The sequence below is a fragment of the Aedes albopictus genome, chromosome 1 (genome assembly GCF_035046485.1).
Source record: "Aedes albopictus strain Foshan chromosome 1, AalbF5, whole genome shotgun sequence".
Lineage (NCBI taxonomy): Eukaryota > Metazoa > Arthropoda > Insecta > Diptera > Culicidae > Aedes > Aedes albopictus.
In genome coordinates this window covers 225,343,909-225,360,021 of record NC_085136.1, presented here as the reverse complement: position 1 = coordinate 225,360,021, position 16,113 = coordinate 225,343,909, and the positions used below count along the sequence as shown (strand labels likewise).

The following is a 16,113-nucleotide window of genomic DNA, read 5'->3' as shown; positions in this document are numbered from 1 at the left end:
AAGCAAAGCAAAGCAAAGCAAAGCAAAGCAAAGCAAAGCAAAGCAAAGCAAAGCAAAGCAAAGCAAAGCAAAGCAAAGCAAAGCAAAGCAAAGCAAAGCAAAGCAAAGCAAAGCAAAGCAAAGCAAAGCAAAGCAAAGCAAAGCAAAGCAAAGCAAAGCAAAGCAAAGCAAAGCAAAGCAAAGCAAAGCAAAGCAAAGCAAAGCAAAGCAAAGCAAAGCAAAGCAAAGCAAAGCAAAGCAAAGCAAAGCAAAGCAAAGCAAAGCAAAGCAAAGCAAAGCAAAGCAAAGCAAAGCAAAGCAAAGCAAAGCAAAGCAAAGCAAAGCAAAGCAAAGCAAAGCAAAGCAAAGCAAAGCAAAGCAAAGCAAAGCAAAGCAAAGCAAAGCAAAGCAAAGCAAAGCAAAGCAAAGCAAAGCAAAGCAAAGCAAAGCAAAGCAAAGCAAAGCAAAGCAAAGCAAAGCAAAGCAAAGCAAAGCAAAGCAAAGCAAAGCAAAGCAAAGCAAAGCAAAGCAAAGCAAAGCAAAGCAAAGCAAAGCAAAGCAAAGCAAAGCAAAGCAAAGCAAAGCAAAGCAAAGCAAAGCAAAGCAAAGCAAAGCAAAGCAAAGCAAAGCAAAGCAAAGCAAAGCAAAGCAAAGCAAAGCAAAGCAAAGCAAAGCAAAGCAAAGCAAAGCAAAGCAAAGCAAAGCAAAGCAAAGCAAAGCAAAGCAAAGCAAAGCAAAGCAAAGCAAAGCAAAGCAAAGCAAAGCAAAGCAAAGCAAAGCAAAGCAAAGCAAAGCAAAGCAAAGCAAAGCAAAGCAAAGCAAAGCAAAGCAAAGCAAAGCAAAGCAAAGCAAAGCAAAGCAAAGCAAAGCAAAGCAAAGCAAAGCAAAGCCAAATAGGTAAACATCGCGGTGGATCGTGGCACCATCATTGGCGCATTTCTTATCGATTCCCCCGATGTATATCCAACGTGTGGCATCGAAACCCAAGGCATACAAACAGCTTACGGCTTTACACACCGCCCGGTTAGCTGGAAGCGCTCATCAACTGGCCTAAGCGCGCGCGGGCGCTCGGGGCACTACTGTGCGAAGAGGAACAAACCGAAGGGTGGCTGCCATTCAAACTTTAAGCTCAGCTGTTCGGCCGGCTGGACGGTTAGTTTCGCGACAACCACAACGGTGATCGGTCGATTTTCCGGAACATAGTCATTCAGGACACCAACATGGACATGTGAAGCGCTGAACAACTTGGACATAGGCGCAGTGTTTTTATGTTAGTCTTTTGTTTTTGAACAGTGCTTCAACGTTATTAGTGGAAACTGTTGAAAATTCAAAATTGAAGAAAGGATAACCTCTTAGTAAATATACTAAAGAAATAAAAGCAGTTAGGATTTCGGTTAAGAACATTTCGTTGAAAAAAATACTCGATTGCGGCTAAGCATTAAGCTTTTCGGAATCATGACAAAACATTACAAATTTATCAAATAATGTTATAGAATCTTTGATTTGTTTAGTAGTTTTCAAACACGTTATTTGTTTTGTGAGAATTGAAAAAAAAAACCTGGAAACTTTTCACGATTTTCCTTTTTTGATTACTTGCATAAAAATATGCTTTTCAGAAGATCATTTCGATAAACCTTTCGTATGGACAAACTGAACAAAATTTACTCCTCAAATAACATAATTTCAAATGAATTGTCCAGTTATTTTATATAATTGTCAATTGCTCAATGGTACAAATTTAGGAAACCGAACTACCGGACTCATAGATATTTGTCACAAGTGAAGAACCGTGGTGATTGGATGGATCTCCCGCGGTCGGGCAGGAAGCAGTAGTATCCAGCAGCAGGAAGCAAAACAGTGAACGGTAGTGGCGCATGCTGGTCAGTTGACAGGCCGCTTAGTTGACAAATTTGAATTTACGAGTTTAAATTGGATTTACGTGGGATTAGCGTGCTCCTCGGTAGACGTTGGTTAGTTTAGTTGACGGATTCATGGAACATACATATATTGCCAGCGCATCTCGCATTGTGCTGCCGTGTGGTCGCTTTCGGTTCTGATATTGTGCGCGATAAGTGGTGCCGGTTCTAAGTAGTGAAGTAACAGACAGAGAGTGTATACTATTTTACTCTATAAAAAGGAATAATAGTTGTGAATTGTGTGTTGTGCGATTACAACGGGAAGGTTCTACGTTTTGATGATCTCGGACACGTACTGAAGGTCAGCATGTAAATTGTGAGGATATGCGAAGACATTCCACCAAGTGAATGATAAAGTGAGTCTTTGGTAATCTGAATTATTATTGTGTTCGATTGTATCATGAGTTTATTGCGAGTTATGACTGAGCTACTTTGTAGTAAATTGAGCTACCAGATTAGGTTACAGCTGGTCATTGATCATATACAAGATCATCATATACACCTATGCTTATTGAACATTATGAAGATATTTGTTGTAGCGAACATAGAATTGCTTGTTTTAAACTAAAAAAAATCATATTCTTTATCGTAAAGATAGTTCAACTGTTACGAACTACAGTGGTGAGGTAGGAAACCTCTCCTACAGGTGGTGTTGAAGTATAATTCACGACTTTTCTTTAGTGTTCACTTCAAACAAACGACGTTCTAAGAGCAAGAAAAAAAAATCTATGGATTTCTTTATTAATGGGGATTCCATCAAGAATTTCTCAAGGAACTTCTCCAGGAATTTCTTCTTCGTGAATCCCTCCATGAATGCTTCAGAAATTCCTTCCACGATTTCTTCAGACATTCTTAGAGTGACGTCTGCAGGGATGCATCGCAGAATTTCATCAGGAATTTCCCTATGGCTTCCTTCAGTGATTCAACCATGGATTCCTCCGGGAATTTCTCCAAGAATGCTTTTAAAGCGTATTCCGGTACGGTCTGATGTTTTGTTCCTAAAGGGTGCGTCAAACATATTGCAGATTGCTAGAGATATTCTTCAAGAGATTGGTTCCGGGATTCATCCAGGGATTCCTCTAAGAACTCTTCCAGGGATTCATTCAGGAATTCCCTCAGGAATCCCATCAGGGATTCCTTAAGGAATTCCACCAGGGATTTCTTGAAGAATTCCTGCAGGCATACATTTTGGAACTCCTCCAATGAATACCTCCAGGATGCCTTTTGTGATTACATCAGAAATTCAGTCAGGAGTACCTCTAGAACTTTTGGAATCTTTCCATTATCTTTTCCAGGGGTGCACCCGGGGATGCATTTAGAAATACCCGCAGATTTATTTTTAGATTACGCCTAGGTATTCTAGAGGTTTTCTTCAGAGGTTTGCCTTGGAATTTTTAAAGGTAACTTTACAGGAATGCATTTTCTCCTGCAATTTCTACAGGAATACATCCCCATATTATGTTTTTCTTTTTTCAATGGATTTTCTCAGGAACTCCTCCAGAGATTCCTCTAGGAATTTTTCCAGGGAAGTTTGGAGGGGGCTTGTTTAAAAAAAATCAGTGATTCTTTCATAACATTTTCATGAGATTCCTTCTAAGATTCCCCCGGGAAAGCCTCGAGGGTTTTCAGCGACGATTGTTTTGGAGCTCATCCTAGGTTTCCTCCAGAAATTTCCCCAATGATTCCTCTTGGAATGTCTTCAAGGAGATTCCTTCGAAAAATCCTCCAGCAGTTTCTTTAGGTGGAATGGGAGGAATTCTTACAATAATTCCCCCAGGGATTCCTTGAACCATTTCTCCAAGGAATCCTACATGTATTACCCAGAGAAAAATCTTTAGAAATTCTCCCAGAGATTTTTACCAAAATTTCTCTAGGAATTACACATCTAAGCCAGGTCTTAGCGAAAACAGTGTTTTTTTTTATGTTTGTAGATGCGAATTCCTCCACAAATAAGTAAATTATTGTATCATCTTGAAATACCGTTGGACATTTCTATGGGATTATGCTCTGAAATGAGTATATGAGTATATAAACTGTCTTTAGGGAAAATCCGGCAAAGATGTACTCTGCACAATACAAATAAAGGTTCTTAGCGGAATGTAGATGCAGCACACTCCAAGATTGTTGAAATTCATATGTTTATTTATTTGTTGTCCTTTGATGTTATTCGATTGTACATTTTTCTACCACGGCCAGAAATATGAAAAGTTATGATTCTTCGTTTTCTGTATCCAAATTTCTAAAGCATCAATAGAGTAAAGTGGGGCAAAAGTTCGACCCTAGTTGAAAACTAAACTTTTTTCAAGAAATCGAAGCAGATATTAATAAATTAATACCGTGTGGTGATTATACCATCCATGAGCTAAAATTTTGCTGAACAAAGTTACGCCAAATGTCTTTTCAATTTTGAGTCACAACACTTTTAGTATATGGGTGTCTAATTCGAACTCTTGCCCCACCACTGGGGCAAAAGTTCGAATTTAGTGTTTGTGGTATTTCGCTAACCGTAGCACACTATTTCGACACTTTGGTAATTGGAACACCTAAAACCAATTAATATTTGGTGTTGGTACTGGAATACACTTTAAAGTTCGACCTGGATTTTACCCAAATCAGGGTTAAATTTACTTCACCAAAAATTAGTAATTTTCCGCCAAATTCAGATAAAATAACTTTTTTTTCAACTTTGATCGATTTTTCTCACTAATTCCATCATTTTTAGAGATAATATGTACATTTTGCAGAATTTTAGGGTTTTACCTAAAGTTGCCACATGACTCGAACTTTTGCCCCACTATGTGTAAAATATGATTTCCAAATCTTTTTTTCAGAAAGTTATACATGCTAAAGCATCTTCAAAATATACCTAGTTACGCCCCCAAAACAAAATATCGAATTCGATTTCATTACAATTACATTCCATACGTTGGAAGGACCATCGCATAACAATTTTTTGATCAAAAACCAACATTTTATCATAACTTTTCGAAATATTGATCAATTTTCATAATATTTGGAGTGAAAGACTCTTTTTCAAAAAGGCTTCGAACAACCTTGACACCCGAGAGATATAATTTGAAATAAGCTCAAAAACTTCAAAAGAAACTCTTGCCCCACTCGAACTTTTGCCCCACTTTACTCTATACTAAAATTGTTGTGACTCAAAATTGAAAAGACATTTGGCGTAACTTTGTCGAGCAAAATTTTAGCTCATGGATGGTGGAATCACCACACGGTATTAATTTATTTATATCTGCTTCGATTTCTTGAAAAAAGTTTAGATTTCAACTAGGGTCGAACTTTTGCCCCCCCCCTTACTCTATAGGCCGATCTATTTTTTTTGTAGAAGTATATTCATTGTCAAAATGGAAATTTGATGATAAAATCACGTATTTTGTGCTGTCGCACGATATAATTACAAAGTGTTCTAGTGGTGAACCCTCCACGCCCTACCGGAACCAGTTCTGGACCAAGGGCGTGGAGCAATCAAGTTCAAGTTGGGACAATTCTTTGTTGCTAAAGTGAGATTGTCACAACAAATGCAGATTGAGACATTGTCATTATTTTTCTTTTTAGCGATGTTTGGATGTTGATTCGATGCTTTGATGTCTATCCTTGATGAGAAGTGTAAATTGAGCTTTTCTCACGTAGTACTCTGATGTGCATGCCATCCCTGCTAGATTTTTATGACTAGAAAACGTAATTGTCTGTCCATATTTCCAAAGCAAAGCCAAGATTTATCGGCTATACTGCCCATTTCCGCAGAGTCAACGTCACCTCCATTGACAATGTCAGCATACACAAGCTAATATCTAATACATGTGCATATTTGTAACCTTTTGTAACCAGTTTTATTCAATACACCAAAAAATCTAACCCTTAGTTAGATGTCAACGTTCAACCTTTCGGATCGGTATTAACAATGATAATTTAAAACACTTTTCAAGAGTTTAATAAGTTTTCTATCCGACTTACAGCAATTCCTTTACAAGATAGTTAACCCGTTAACGCCCAAGGTGTCTCACAATTTAAATCATCAAATAAATTTGTTATCAAAGGTTGAGTTCCAATAAAATAAACATGATTTGACGAAAAAAATGAAGTCTATGGTGTAGTTCCAAAAAAAATTCTTCATTGTAGGTCCTCAATATCTGATAATTTTCTCGAGTTCTATTTCAGTACAAATTCTACGCTATCGTAATATTCTAATCCGTATAGATACAATCCAGCTCTAAACAAGTGAGAGAGATGGTAATCACTCAAAAAGAATAGAAAAAGGACTTTTAAATTGGGGCAGAAATATAACCCGATAAACGCCTAAGTACGCCATGGTTCTTGTAATTTCATGTTATTTCGACTGCAGTGTTCAACATTTCTCATTTTTTTAAGAAACCAAATAAAGAGAACTCACTATGTGTAGCATAACCAAACGTTAAAATACTGTAGAAGTTAGATTTTACAGAGATAATCATTTCTAATGAAGTAATTGAGTTTTGCCTTCAGCACCCCACAAAATCTCTTTACGTATTCACCATACGTAAACTTTTCAGAAATTTTGCATGTTTTAAAAAGAAAATCGTATTAAGTACTGTTCTTTTTAATTTGAATCCTTTGACAGATGCGTATTTCGACCTCAACTATAAGGTCGTCTTCGGTGTCTAGTACTTACAGGTATTCCACTAACACGTCCAGGTTCATCATCATTCCATGTTTTGATATAAAATTTTAACCAGATATACTCTACACGTTACTGTTTTTACTACTCCATGATTTTTTATTCGTGAACAATGTGAGGGTTTTCTGGGCACTATCAAAGTAACATCGAAAAGATAATGTGTCTTTCGGCAACATGAAAAATGATAAACTACCCAAAAATTCAATTTTATTCGTTCTACCAAATGCAATTTAGAATTAAATACAAAAGTCTTAAAAACATAACGCTGCGCTGGGGGGAAGAACATTCCCGGTAGAAATCCGTCCACCCTAACATTTTTCCTATCCTCAACCCTACTCTCTATCTTACACTCTTCCCTACCGTCTACCCTATCCTCTACCCTAACCTTCTACTCCACTCCCTCAACTCTATCCTTCACCCAAATTCTCTACCCGACCGTCTGCTCCACTGTTTACTCCCCCCCCACCTAGCACGTGGTCATGCTAGGGGGGGGGGGGAGTTAATGCAAAGACCACGGTCCATACATTTTTTTGTATGAATAAAAAACCTCGCGGTGGGGAGGCGGTGTTCGGAGTCTCGCAAAAAATTACCACGTGGTTTATGGACAGCCCCTTATCCTACCCGGTACCCTACCATGTACCATGATCTTCCACCTTTTTTCTCATAAAGCCCTATTGGTAGATACCCATATTGCATGGTATTATAGCTCAAACTACCATTCCGCGACCGCCATCTTGAATATGGTCCGTCATCTTGGGTTTCAAAATGGCGTCGGATATTCATTTTTGAGTTCTACTCATGGAGCTCTATCGATAGATACCCATATTGCATGGTATCAAAGCTCAAACTCTCATTCTGTGGCCGCCATCAGGATATGGTTTGAGTCTTGGATATGGTCCGCCATCTTGAATTTCGAAATAGAGGCAAATATCGATTTTTGACTTCTACACATGAAGCCCGATTGATTGATACCCATATTGCATGGTATCATAGCTCAAACTACCATTCCGTGGCCGCCATATTGGATATAGTCCGCCATCTTGGATTTCAAAATGGCGTGAAATATCGATTTTTGACTTCTACTAATCATGCCCGATCGATAGATACCCATATTGCATGGTATTATAGATCAAACTACTCTTCCATGGCCGCCATCTTGGATATGGTCCGCCATCTTGGATTTCAAAATGGCGTCGGATATTCATTTTTGAGTTCTACTTGTGAAGCCCGATCGATAGATATCCATATTGCATAGTATCCGAAATCCGAAGCAGCATTGCAGTTAAAAAGCATATATTCTGGAGTTTTGACCGCCATCTTGGAACCTAAGCCGCCATCTTGAATTTCAATACCCCTGCTGCCACGTCCACATTCTAAGGAATGTGTATACCAAATTTGATTGAAATTTCTTGACGCATTTCCGAGTTATGCCTATGTTCCGGTATACATATATACATACGTGCATACATATAAACATACAAATAGACAAACATACAAACATATAAACATACAAGCATATAAACATACAATCATACATACATCAACTTTTATATGTATTGATTAACAACTCTGCCGAAGAAATGAACTGTAAATTGTTAACCATTGTCAAGATTCCAGGGAAATACATTTTTTTCGCATTGGAAATGATGCTCACAGATCGTGACAATATGCATTCTTTGCAGCATCGTTTACGCCACCTAGTGGACCAGTCACAAACTATATTGTCCACTATGAGCAAGGTATGGGTGTGGAAAACATCTTCTCAGAAGAAAGTATTCTAAAATTTTGCATAATTCTGGAGATATTCACATCAAAAGGACTGTCCTATTTATAGGACGCTGGGCGTTCGGGGCATCTGTCCTATAAATAGGACGCTGGGCGGATATGGGTTAAAAAAGACCTTTTTCTGCTTCTTGTTAAGTTGATGTACAAATTGGCCGTTACAAATATTTGTTTCACTTTTTGTCCCATCAGTTCTTGGTTGGGCGAGGGGGGGGGAGGGATAAAAATAATAAAACATTTAATCTGAAAAGTATTAAAAACTCATCGGATTTGTTGAAGAATTTTCAAGAAAATCCGAAATTTTGATAAATATTTTTCATCTGCCCCCTCAAAATGCGAAATCCAGCCAAAAAAATAGAAGGGGAGGGGAGGGTGGTGACAAAAAGTCAAAATTCAATTTTTATCAGCCTTAGTACATGCATTTGTATACATACTTATTTCTCAATTGCCTGTTCGATACTTTTTTCATGAGATTATAACAGCAGTACGATCTCGGTAGTTTCGGTAATCGATTCTACTGATGTTCAGTATCAAACCTGTCAAAATCGTATGGAAAAGGTAAACAATGCATTTTTGCTGAACGCGTTTAACCTCGTCAAAAAATTACCGAACTCGGTAATCAAAATTAAGTTTGTAATGTGTTTTTCACAAGTCGAATAGGCGCTTTTGTTTCATCATACTTCGACTCAGAGTACAGGATAAAAAATACGTGTTTTTTTTACTGAACAGCAGCTGAACTAATATGTTGTTCAATTGTCAACCATAATGTTCTGTGGTTCTGTGATCACTGCTGGAGAGGAATTGAAGTGTTATCATTATTAAACTACGGGAAGTTTATGTTTTAATTTGAGTGCCTCAATTCATCATCTAGCAAGGCATGCGGTTGGCAATCGACGGGTTTCGAGTTCGAATCTTGATTTAGGTACATTTATGTGTAGTTATTATTTTATAATAGTTGTTCATAGTATAATCATAAACTCTCGCGGAAATTGAAAAAAAAAATGAATTTTATTTATTTTTAATTATTCTTGCTAAAGCTGAATAACAGATTTGCTATATATTTCTAAAACGTTTTGAAAACAAACAGTCCAGTTGGTACACAAAAATACGCTTTATAATTTCTCCAAATTTGTGTGAACAAAACCCGAACAAAGGTTGTACCTGAAAATTATCCAAAAGTTATTCAGCATCATGCTGAATTCATTCGTCATGAAGGTGCTTGTTAAATGAGTGATTGTTAGTTGGATTCACTAGACTGCGTAAACAGTTGCGTAGGCCTCAATTTTCTGTTTCATGTTTCATGAACTTGCGAATGAAATAGATAATCAAAGACAGCCTTAATTATTAGTATGAAATCTTTTAAATACGTGGTATTAAATAACTACTGTTGCTAATACATATTTATACCGACTCAGTAAAGAGATACACTGAAACCTCCATTAAAGTCGATGCATGGCTGATTGAAAATATTTTTTACAGTGCGGGCAATGACTAAACTATACAGTTTTATATTTTTTGAAAGATCTTCTTTGTCATGCGAAGTGTTAAAAAATATAAAAGTCTTTAGTTGTCACTGTTTGTACGGTAAAAATTATTTTCGATCAGCCATGCATCGACTTAAATGGAGGTTTCACCCAACTAACATTTTTGCTGTATAAGAGCTTAATCAACCACTTTTACATAAGCGTTTGTTCCATAAGCTTTTATGCAGCTACTTTTGTTAGTTGGGCAGTGTATAAAAATGGGGTCTTCAACAAAAAATTCATCCCTATAATTCTCCATGGATTTCTCCTTGGATTCCTACTTGGTTTCATTTTGATTTTTATCCAAAAAAATTTTGTAGGGATTCGTCCTGGGATTTCTTCTGGAATTCCTCCCGGTATTGCACTCAGGGTTACTTCTAAGGATTCTTTCAGGTATTTCTCACGGGATTCTTTAATTGATTTCTCACGGGATTCCTTTTGGAATTTCTTTAACCCTAAAAGGGATACCTTCATTGCCTCAGTTTCGTCACCTCGCTGAGTGTGTTCCATCAAAGACGAGCTCTGAAAGGCGCCTGGGGTCCAATGGACCCCAGGTATCCCTTTTAGGGTTAAAAATGTCTCCTGGGTTATTATCTGGGATTTCTCGTGGGATTCATTAAGAGCTTCCTTCCGGAATATCTTCATTGACTTCTTCCGGGGTTTTTCAGGCATAGCTTATGGCATTTTTTCCAGGAATTCCTCCAACGATTTCCTCTGGAATTCCTTCCGGGATTGTTTCCTGAATTCCTTCATTTTTCCAGAATTCTTCTTGGAGCTTCTTCCAGGATTCCTTCATTGATACGAAATTTTGTTCGAGTATGCATTAAGGATTGTTCCAGGAATTCGGAGATTTCTCCAGGAATTTCTCAAATGATTTCTCCTGAGATTTTTTAATACATTTTTCTAGCATTTTTCCGGGATTTATTCAGCAGTTTCCCTGATAACCTTTCCGGGATTCATTCGTTGATCTTTCCCGTTTTTTTTTTTAATTTTTCCAGTATTCGTTTCAAGTTTTGTCAATCTTTCTGAAAATCCGTTAACAATAGCTTCCGCAATTTCTTTATCGATTCCTCTAGAGATTTGTTCAGGGAATTCTTTAGCGATACCTGCTGGGATATTTCACAACAATCCATTAGGTATTCTTTCACGAAATATACTCGAGATTGTATAAGGAATTCCTCCAGGATTATTGATAAGTTTTCTCCTGGGGTTCTTTTAAATATTTTCCTCGAGCTTCATTCAGGAATTCTTTCCAGGATTCCTTTAGGGATTTCTGCCGGAATTCTTTCTGAGATTCATTCATTGATTTCGCTCGGGATTTTTCTGGCCTTCATTCAGGTATTCCTCCCAGAATTTATTTAAAATTCCTTCATTGATTCTTCTTGGGCTGCAAAACGGTGAGTCGATAAGGAGAGCGTCCAATATAGCTCTGGTCCTCACAAGTTCCTACCTCATGCTTCCACGGGTCAAGCGATGACAAAGACCGCCAGCTAAGAGTTGTGTGCTTAGCTGGTAGTGCAGCCTGGCCACTGTTGTCCTTCTGACTACAGCTAGATTGAGGAGGTGCGATCCGAGTGTCTGTTCACCAAGGAGGTGCGGCTCAAACAGCGTCTGTTCTGGCATCCAGCGGCTGAGTAAGAAACGCTGCACCACGCCCAGCTAGATCCAAGGTGGTAGCCCCATCAGCGTGGTCGTCCCAGTGTTGGTTGGGACGTTAAACAGAACTGGCACGATGGCCCTCCGGCGAGACACGAGTGTTGGCGTAGGCCCAATAAGCCACCCGTAAAAATCCCCATTGCGAATAACATTGGAGAAAATACGATTCGATACAATCGGCAAAGACCCACGCGACGAAATAAGGACTGCGATTGGAAACTTGGAACATGGAATTGCATGTTACTAGGTTTCGCAGCATGTGACAGGATAATCTACGACGAACTACATCCCCGCAACTTCGACATCGTGGCGTTGCAGGAACTTTGTTGGACTGGACAAAAAGTGTGGAAAAGCGGGCATCGAGCGGCTACCACTTTACCAAAGCTGTGGCACCACCAATGAACTGGGAACAGGATTTAAAGTGTTGGACAAGATGCGACAACGTGTGATCGGGTGACAGCCGATCAACGCAAGGATGTGCATGTTGAGAGTTAAGGGCCGTTTCTTCAACTACAGCATCATCAACGTCCACTGCCCACACGAAGGGAGACCCGATGACGAGAAAGAAGCGTTCTACGCGCAGTTAGAGCAAACATACGATGGTTGCTCGCCGCGTGATGTGAAAATTGTTGTCGGCGACATGAACGCGCAGGTAGGAAGGGAGGAAATGTACAGACCGGTAATCGGGCGAAACAGCCTGATAACGGCCAGCGATGCGTAAACTTTGCAGCCTCCCGTGGTATGGTAGTCCGAAGCACCTTCTTCCCCCGCAAAGATATCCACAAAGCCACCTGGAGATCACCCGACCATCATACAGAAAGCCAAATCAACCACGTTCTAATCGACGGTAAATTCTTCTCGGATATAACCAATGTCCGCACATACCGCAGTGTGAATATAGATTCGGATCACTACTTAGTCGCTGTATGCATGCGCTCAAAACTTTCGACAGTTATCACTACGCGTCGAAGATGAACGCCGCGACTCAACATCGAGCAGCTGCGTAACGTAGAAGTGGCTCAAGACTACGCGCAGCAGTTAGCAGTGGCCCTACCAACGGAAGAACAGCTTGGCGCAGCTACACTTGAAGATGGCTGGAGGGACATCCGATCCGCCATAGGTAGTACCTCGGCTACAGCACTAGGCTTCGCGACTCCGAATCACAGAAACGACTGGTACGACGGCGAATGTGAACAGTTGAAAAAACGAGAAGAATGCAGCATGGGCGAGAATGCTGCAACACCGTACGAGAGCGAATGAGGCACGTTACAAACAGGCGCGGAACAGGCAGAACTCAGTCTTCCGGATGAAGAAGCGCCAGCAGGAAGAACGAGATCGCGAAGCGATGGAAGAGCGGTACCGCGCTAAAGACACACGAAAGTTCTACGAGAAGCTGAACCGCTCGCGCAGAGGCTTTGTGTCACAAGCCGACATGTGCCGAGATAATCACGGGAATATTCTCACGAGCGAGCGTGAAGTGGTCGAGAGGTGGCGGCAGCATTACGATGAGCACCTCAATGGCGACGTTGCAAGTACCGAAGGTGGCGTGGTAACAGATCTAGGAGTATGTGCACAGGACGAAAGACTTCCGGCCGGAGGAGGTTGGCCGGTTGAAAAACAACAAAGCCGCTGGAGCAGATCAACTACCAAGCGAGCTTCTAAAATACGGTGGAGAAGCACTGGTGAGAGCACTACACTGGATCATTACCAAGATTTGGGAGGAGGAAGTATTACCGGAGGAATGGATGGAAGGTATTGTGTGTCCCATCTACAAAAAGGGCAACAAGTTGGATTGCGGGAACTACCGCGCGATCACACTACTGAGCGCTGCCTACAAGATACTCTCTCAAATTGTATGCCGCCGTCAATCACCGATTGCAAGAGAGTTCGTGGGGCAATATCAAGCTGGACTCATGGGTGAACGTGCTACAACGGACCAGATGTTCGCCATCCGCCAGGTGTTGCAGAATGCCGCGAATACAACGTGCCCACACATCACTTGTTCATCGATTTCAAATCAGCGTATGAATACGGATTCCCGGATAAACTGATACGATTGATCAAGGCGACGATGGATCGAGTGATGTGCGTAGTTCGAGTATCAGGGGCACTCTTGAGTCCCTTCGAATCTCGCAGAGGGTTACGGAAAGGTGATGGTCTTTCGTGCTTGCTGTTCAACATTGCTTTAGAGGGTGTAATAAGGAGAGCGGGGATAAACACGAGTGGGACGATTTTCACGAAGTCCGTTCAGCTGCTTGATTTCGCTGATGATATTGATATTATTGCTCGTAAATTTGAGACGATGGCGGAAACGTACATCCGACTAAAGAGTGAAGCCAGGCGAATCAGATTAGCCATTAATGTGTCGAAGACAAAGTACATGATGGCAAAGGGTTCCAGGGGGGAATCACCGCGCCCGCCACCCCGAATTCATATCGACGGAGATGAAATCGAGGCGATTGAAGAATTCGTGTACTTGGGCTCACTGGTGACCGACGACAACGACACCAGCAGAGAAATTCAGAGGCGCATTGTGGCAGGAAATCGTGCCTACTTTGGACTCCGCAGAACTCTACGATCGAATAAAGTTCGCCGTAACACGAAGTTAACCATCTACAAAACGTTGATTAGACCGGTCGTCCTCTATGGGCACGAAACATGGACCCTACGTGCAGAGGACCAACGCGCCCTTGGAGTTTTCGAACGGTAGGTGTTGCGTACCATCTACGGCGGAGTGCAGATGGAAGACGGGACTTGGAGAAGGCGAATGAACCACGAGCTGCATCAGCTGCTGGGAGAACCAACCATCGTCCATACCACGAAAATCGGGAGGCTACGGTGGGCGGGTCACGTCATCAGGATGTCGGATAGCAACCCGAATAAAATGCCCAAGTAACACACTTGTCACTGAAGAGTAACGGCGGCGCAGGTTTTTGTTGCACAGAAGTCACTGTGACTTGCTTCTAACAAATAAAATCTAATATGCTAGAAGTAAGTTACGCTGACTTCTGCGCAACAAAAACCTGCGCCGCCGTGACTCTTCCGTGACAAGTGTGTTACTTGGGTGGTTCTCGAAAGTCATCCGACCGGTACAAGAAGGCGTGGAGCGCAGCGAGCTAGGTGGGTCGACCAAGTGGAGGACGATCTGCGGAACCTACGCAGAGTGCGGAACTGGAGACAAACAGCCATGGACCGAGTGGAATGGAGGCGGCTACTATGTACAGCAGAGGCCACCCCGGCCTTAGCCTGACCGGTAAGGTAAGGTAAGTCATTGATTCTTCCCGGGTTTCTTTGAGAAATTTATCCCAGTATTCCTTCGAGATTCCTCTCCACATCCTTCTAGGGATTCCTTCTGGGCTTTCTTTAGAGTTTTATTTTAAAATTTATTCCGGGATTATTCCTTAAATTCATCCGAGATTTCTTCAGAGATTTATTTAATGATTTATTCAAGGATTTCTCTAGAGATTCTTCTGGGGTTTCTTTCAGGGATATCAACCGGAATTCTTCAGGGTTTCTCTAGGATAATCAATAGGAGTTTCCATCAAGAAATTCTGCCGGGCTTCCTTCATGAACTGCTTTCGGGCTTCTTGCATTGATTCTTCCCATTCCTCCAATAAGTCCTCTAGGTATTCTTTCGCTAAGTTTCAAGTGACCCGTTTGGGGTGGTGGGTTATGCGGGGTAAGGGAATTCAGGGAAATGTCTTAAACCAGGTAGGCTGTTTAGGGATGGGGCTCAATTGGATAAGATGATCAGATTGGGCCATCTAATAGCACAATCATCACTGCAGTAGTGTCTGAGATACAGAAGTCACTTTCCTTTATTGATTGCTATTCAACAAAACGGTTGACAGCCTTCAAACGGTTTTCACGATTTATACAGGTGTTGCTTGTCTGTTGCAGTCACGTTTTGCTACCTGAACTACCCCGAACGGACTGGAGGGTGCATAGCCCTTGTCGCACAGTTACAAGTTATGCCAACAGCATCCGATCCCACCGGGCGATGACAAAAAGCCTTTTTTCACAGACTGAAAAACCACCTGGAGACGTGCAATTTTTCATCCCCTCCGTGACTTTGACCGATGCGATGCGAGGAATGAGCTAACGAAAAGAAAAGTTCCCAGCCAGCGTCAACAAAACAATTTGCATCGAGATTTCGGTGTGCGAACTAACTGACCGGAGTTATTGCAGCTCTAACGGACGAGTTTCGACGACCCGGTGTGTACCTATATACAGAACAGGGGCCGGAATTGAACGTGTGCAAATGCAAGCATGCAATCGCATGTGTTCGTTCCTGTCGTGAAGATATGATCGCACGCCCAGCACGTTTCACAGTGTCAACTGATGATATAAATGAAATATTTTCGTTCGACGGTTGGAAGTTTATCCCATTGCTACTGTTATACTGATGGATTGAAGTAACTATGAATGTGAAGTTAAATTTTGCTTCATATATGAAATATGCTTTAGACACTTTAAGCCAACAAGTGTACGCAATACTATTCACTTTGGGGTTGCTATAAAGACCCGTTGCAATCTAACAATTCATAGTGTTGGGAACAAAGTTATTATCTATGAACTCTTT

General features: G+C 40.9%; 1 protein-coding gene across 5 annotated transcripts in view; it reads left to right on the top strand.

Moving 5' to 3' along the window:
• Window positions 1-1,102: 1,102 nt before the first annotated feature.
• LOC109415404 (probable peptidoglycan muropeptide transporter SLC46) overlaps window positions 1,103-16,113 on the top strand; it is a 75,747-nt gene continuing 60,736 nt past the window's right edge. Inside the window, exons 1-2 of one of the 5 annotated variants that reach the window (XM_062846330.1) lie at window positions 1,103-1,249; window positions 1,722-2,251. The gene's annotated coding sequence lies outside the window, so the exon portion shown is untranslated. Of the gene's footprint in view, window positions 1,335-1,679; window positions 2,252-16,113 lie in introns of all 5 variants that reach the window. The other 4 variants (XM_062846329.1, XM_062846331.1, XM_062846333.1 and 1 more) reach the window with 4 other exon arrangements.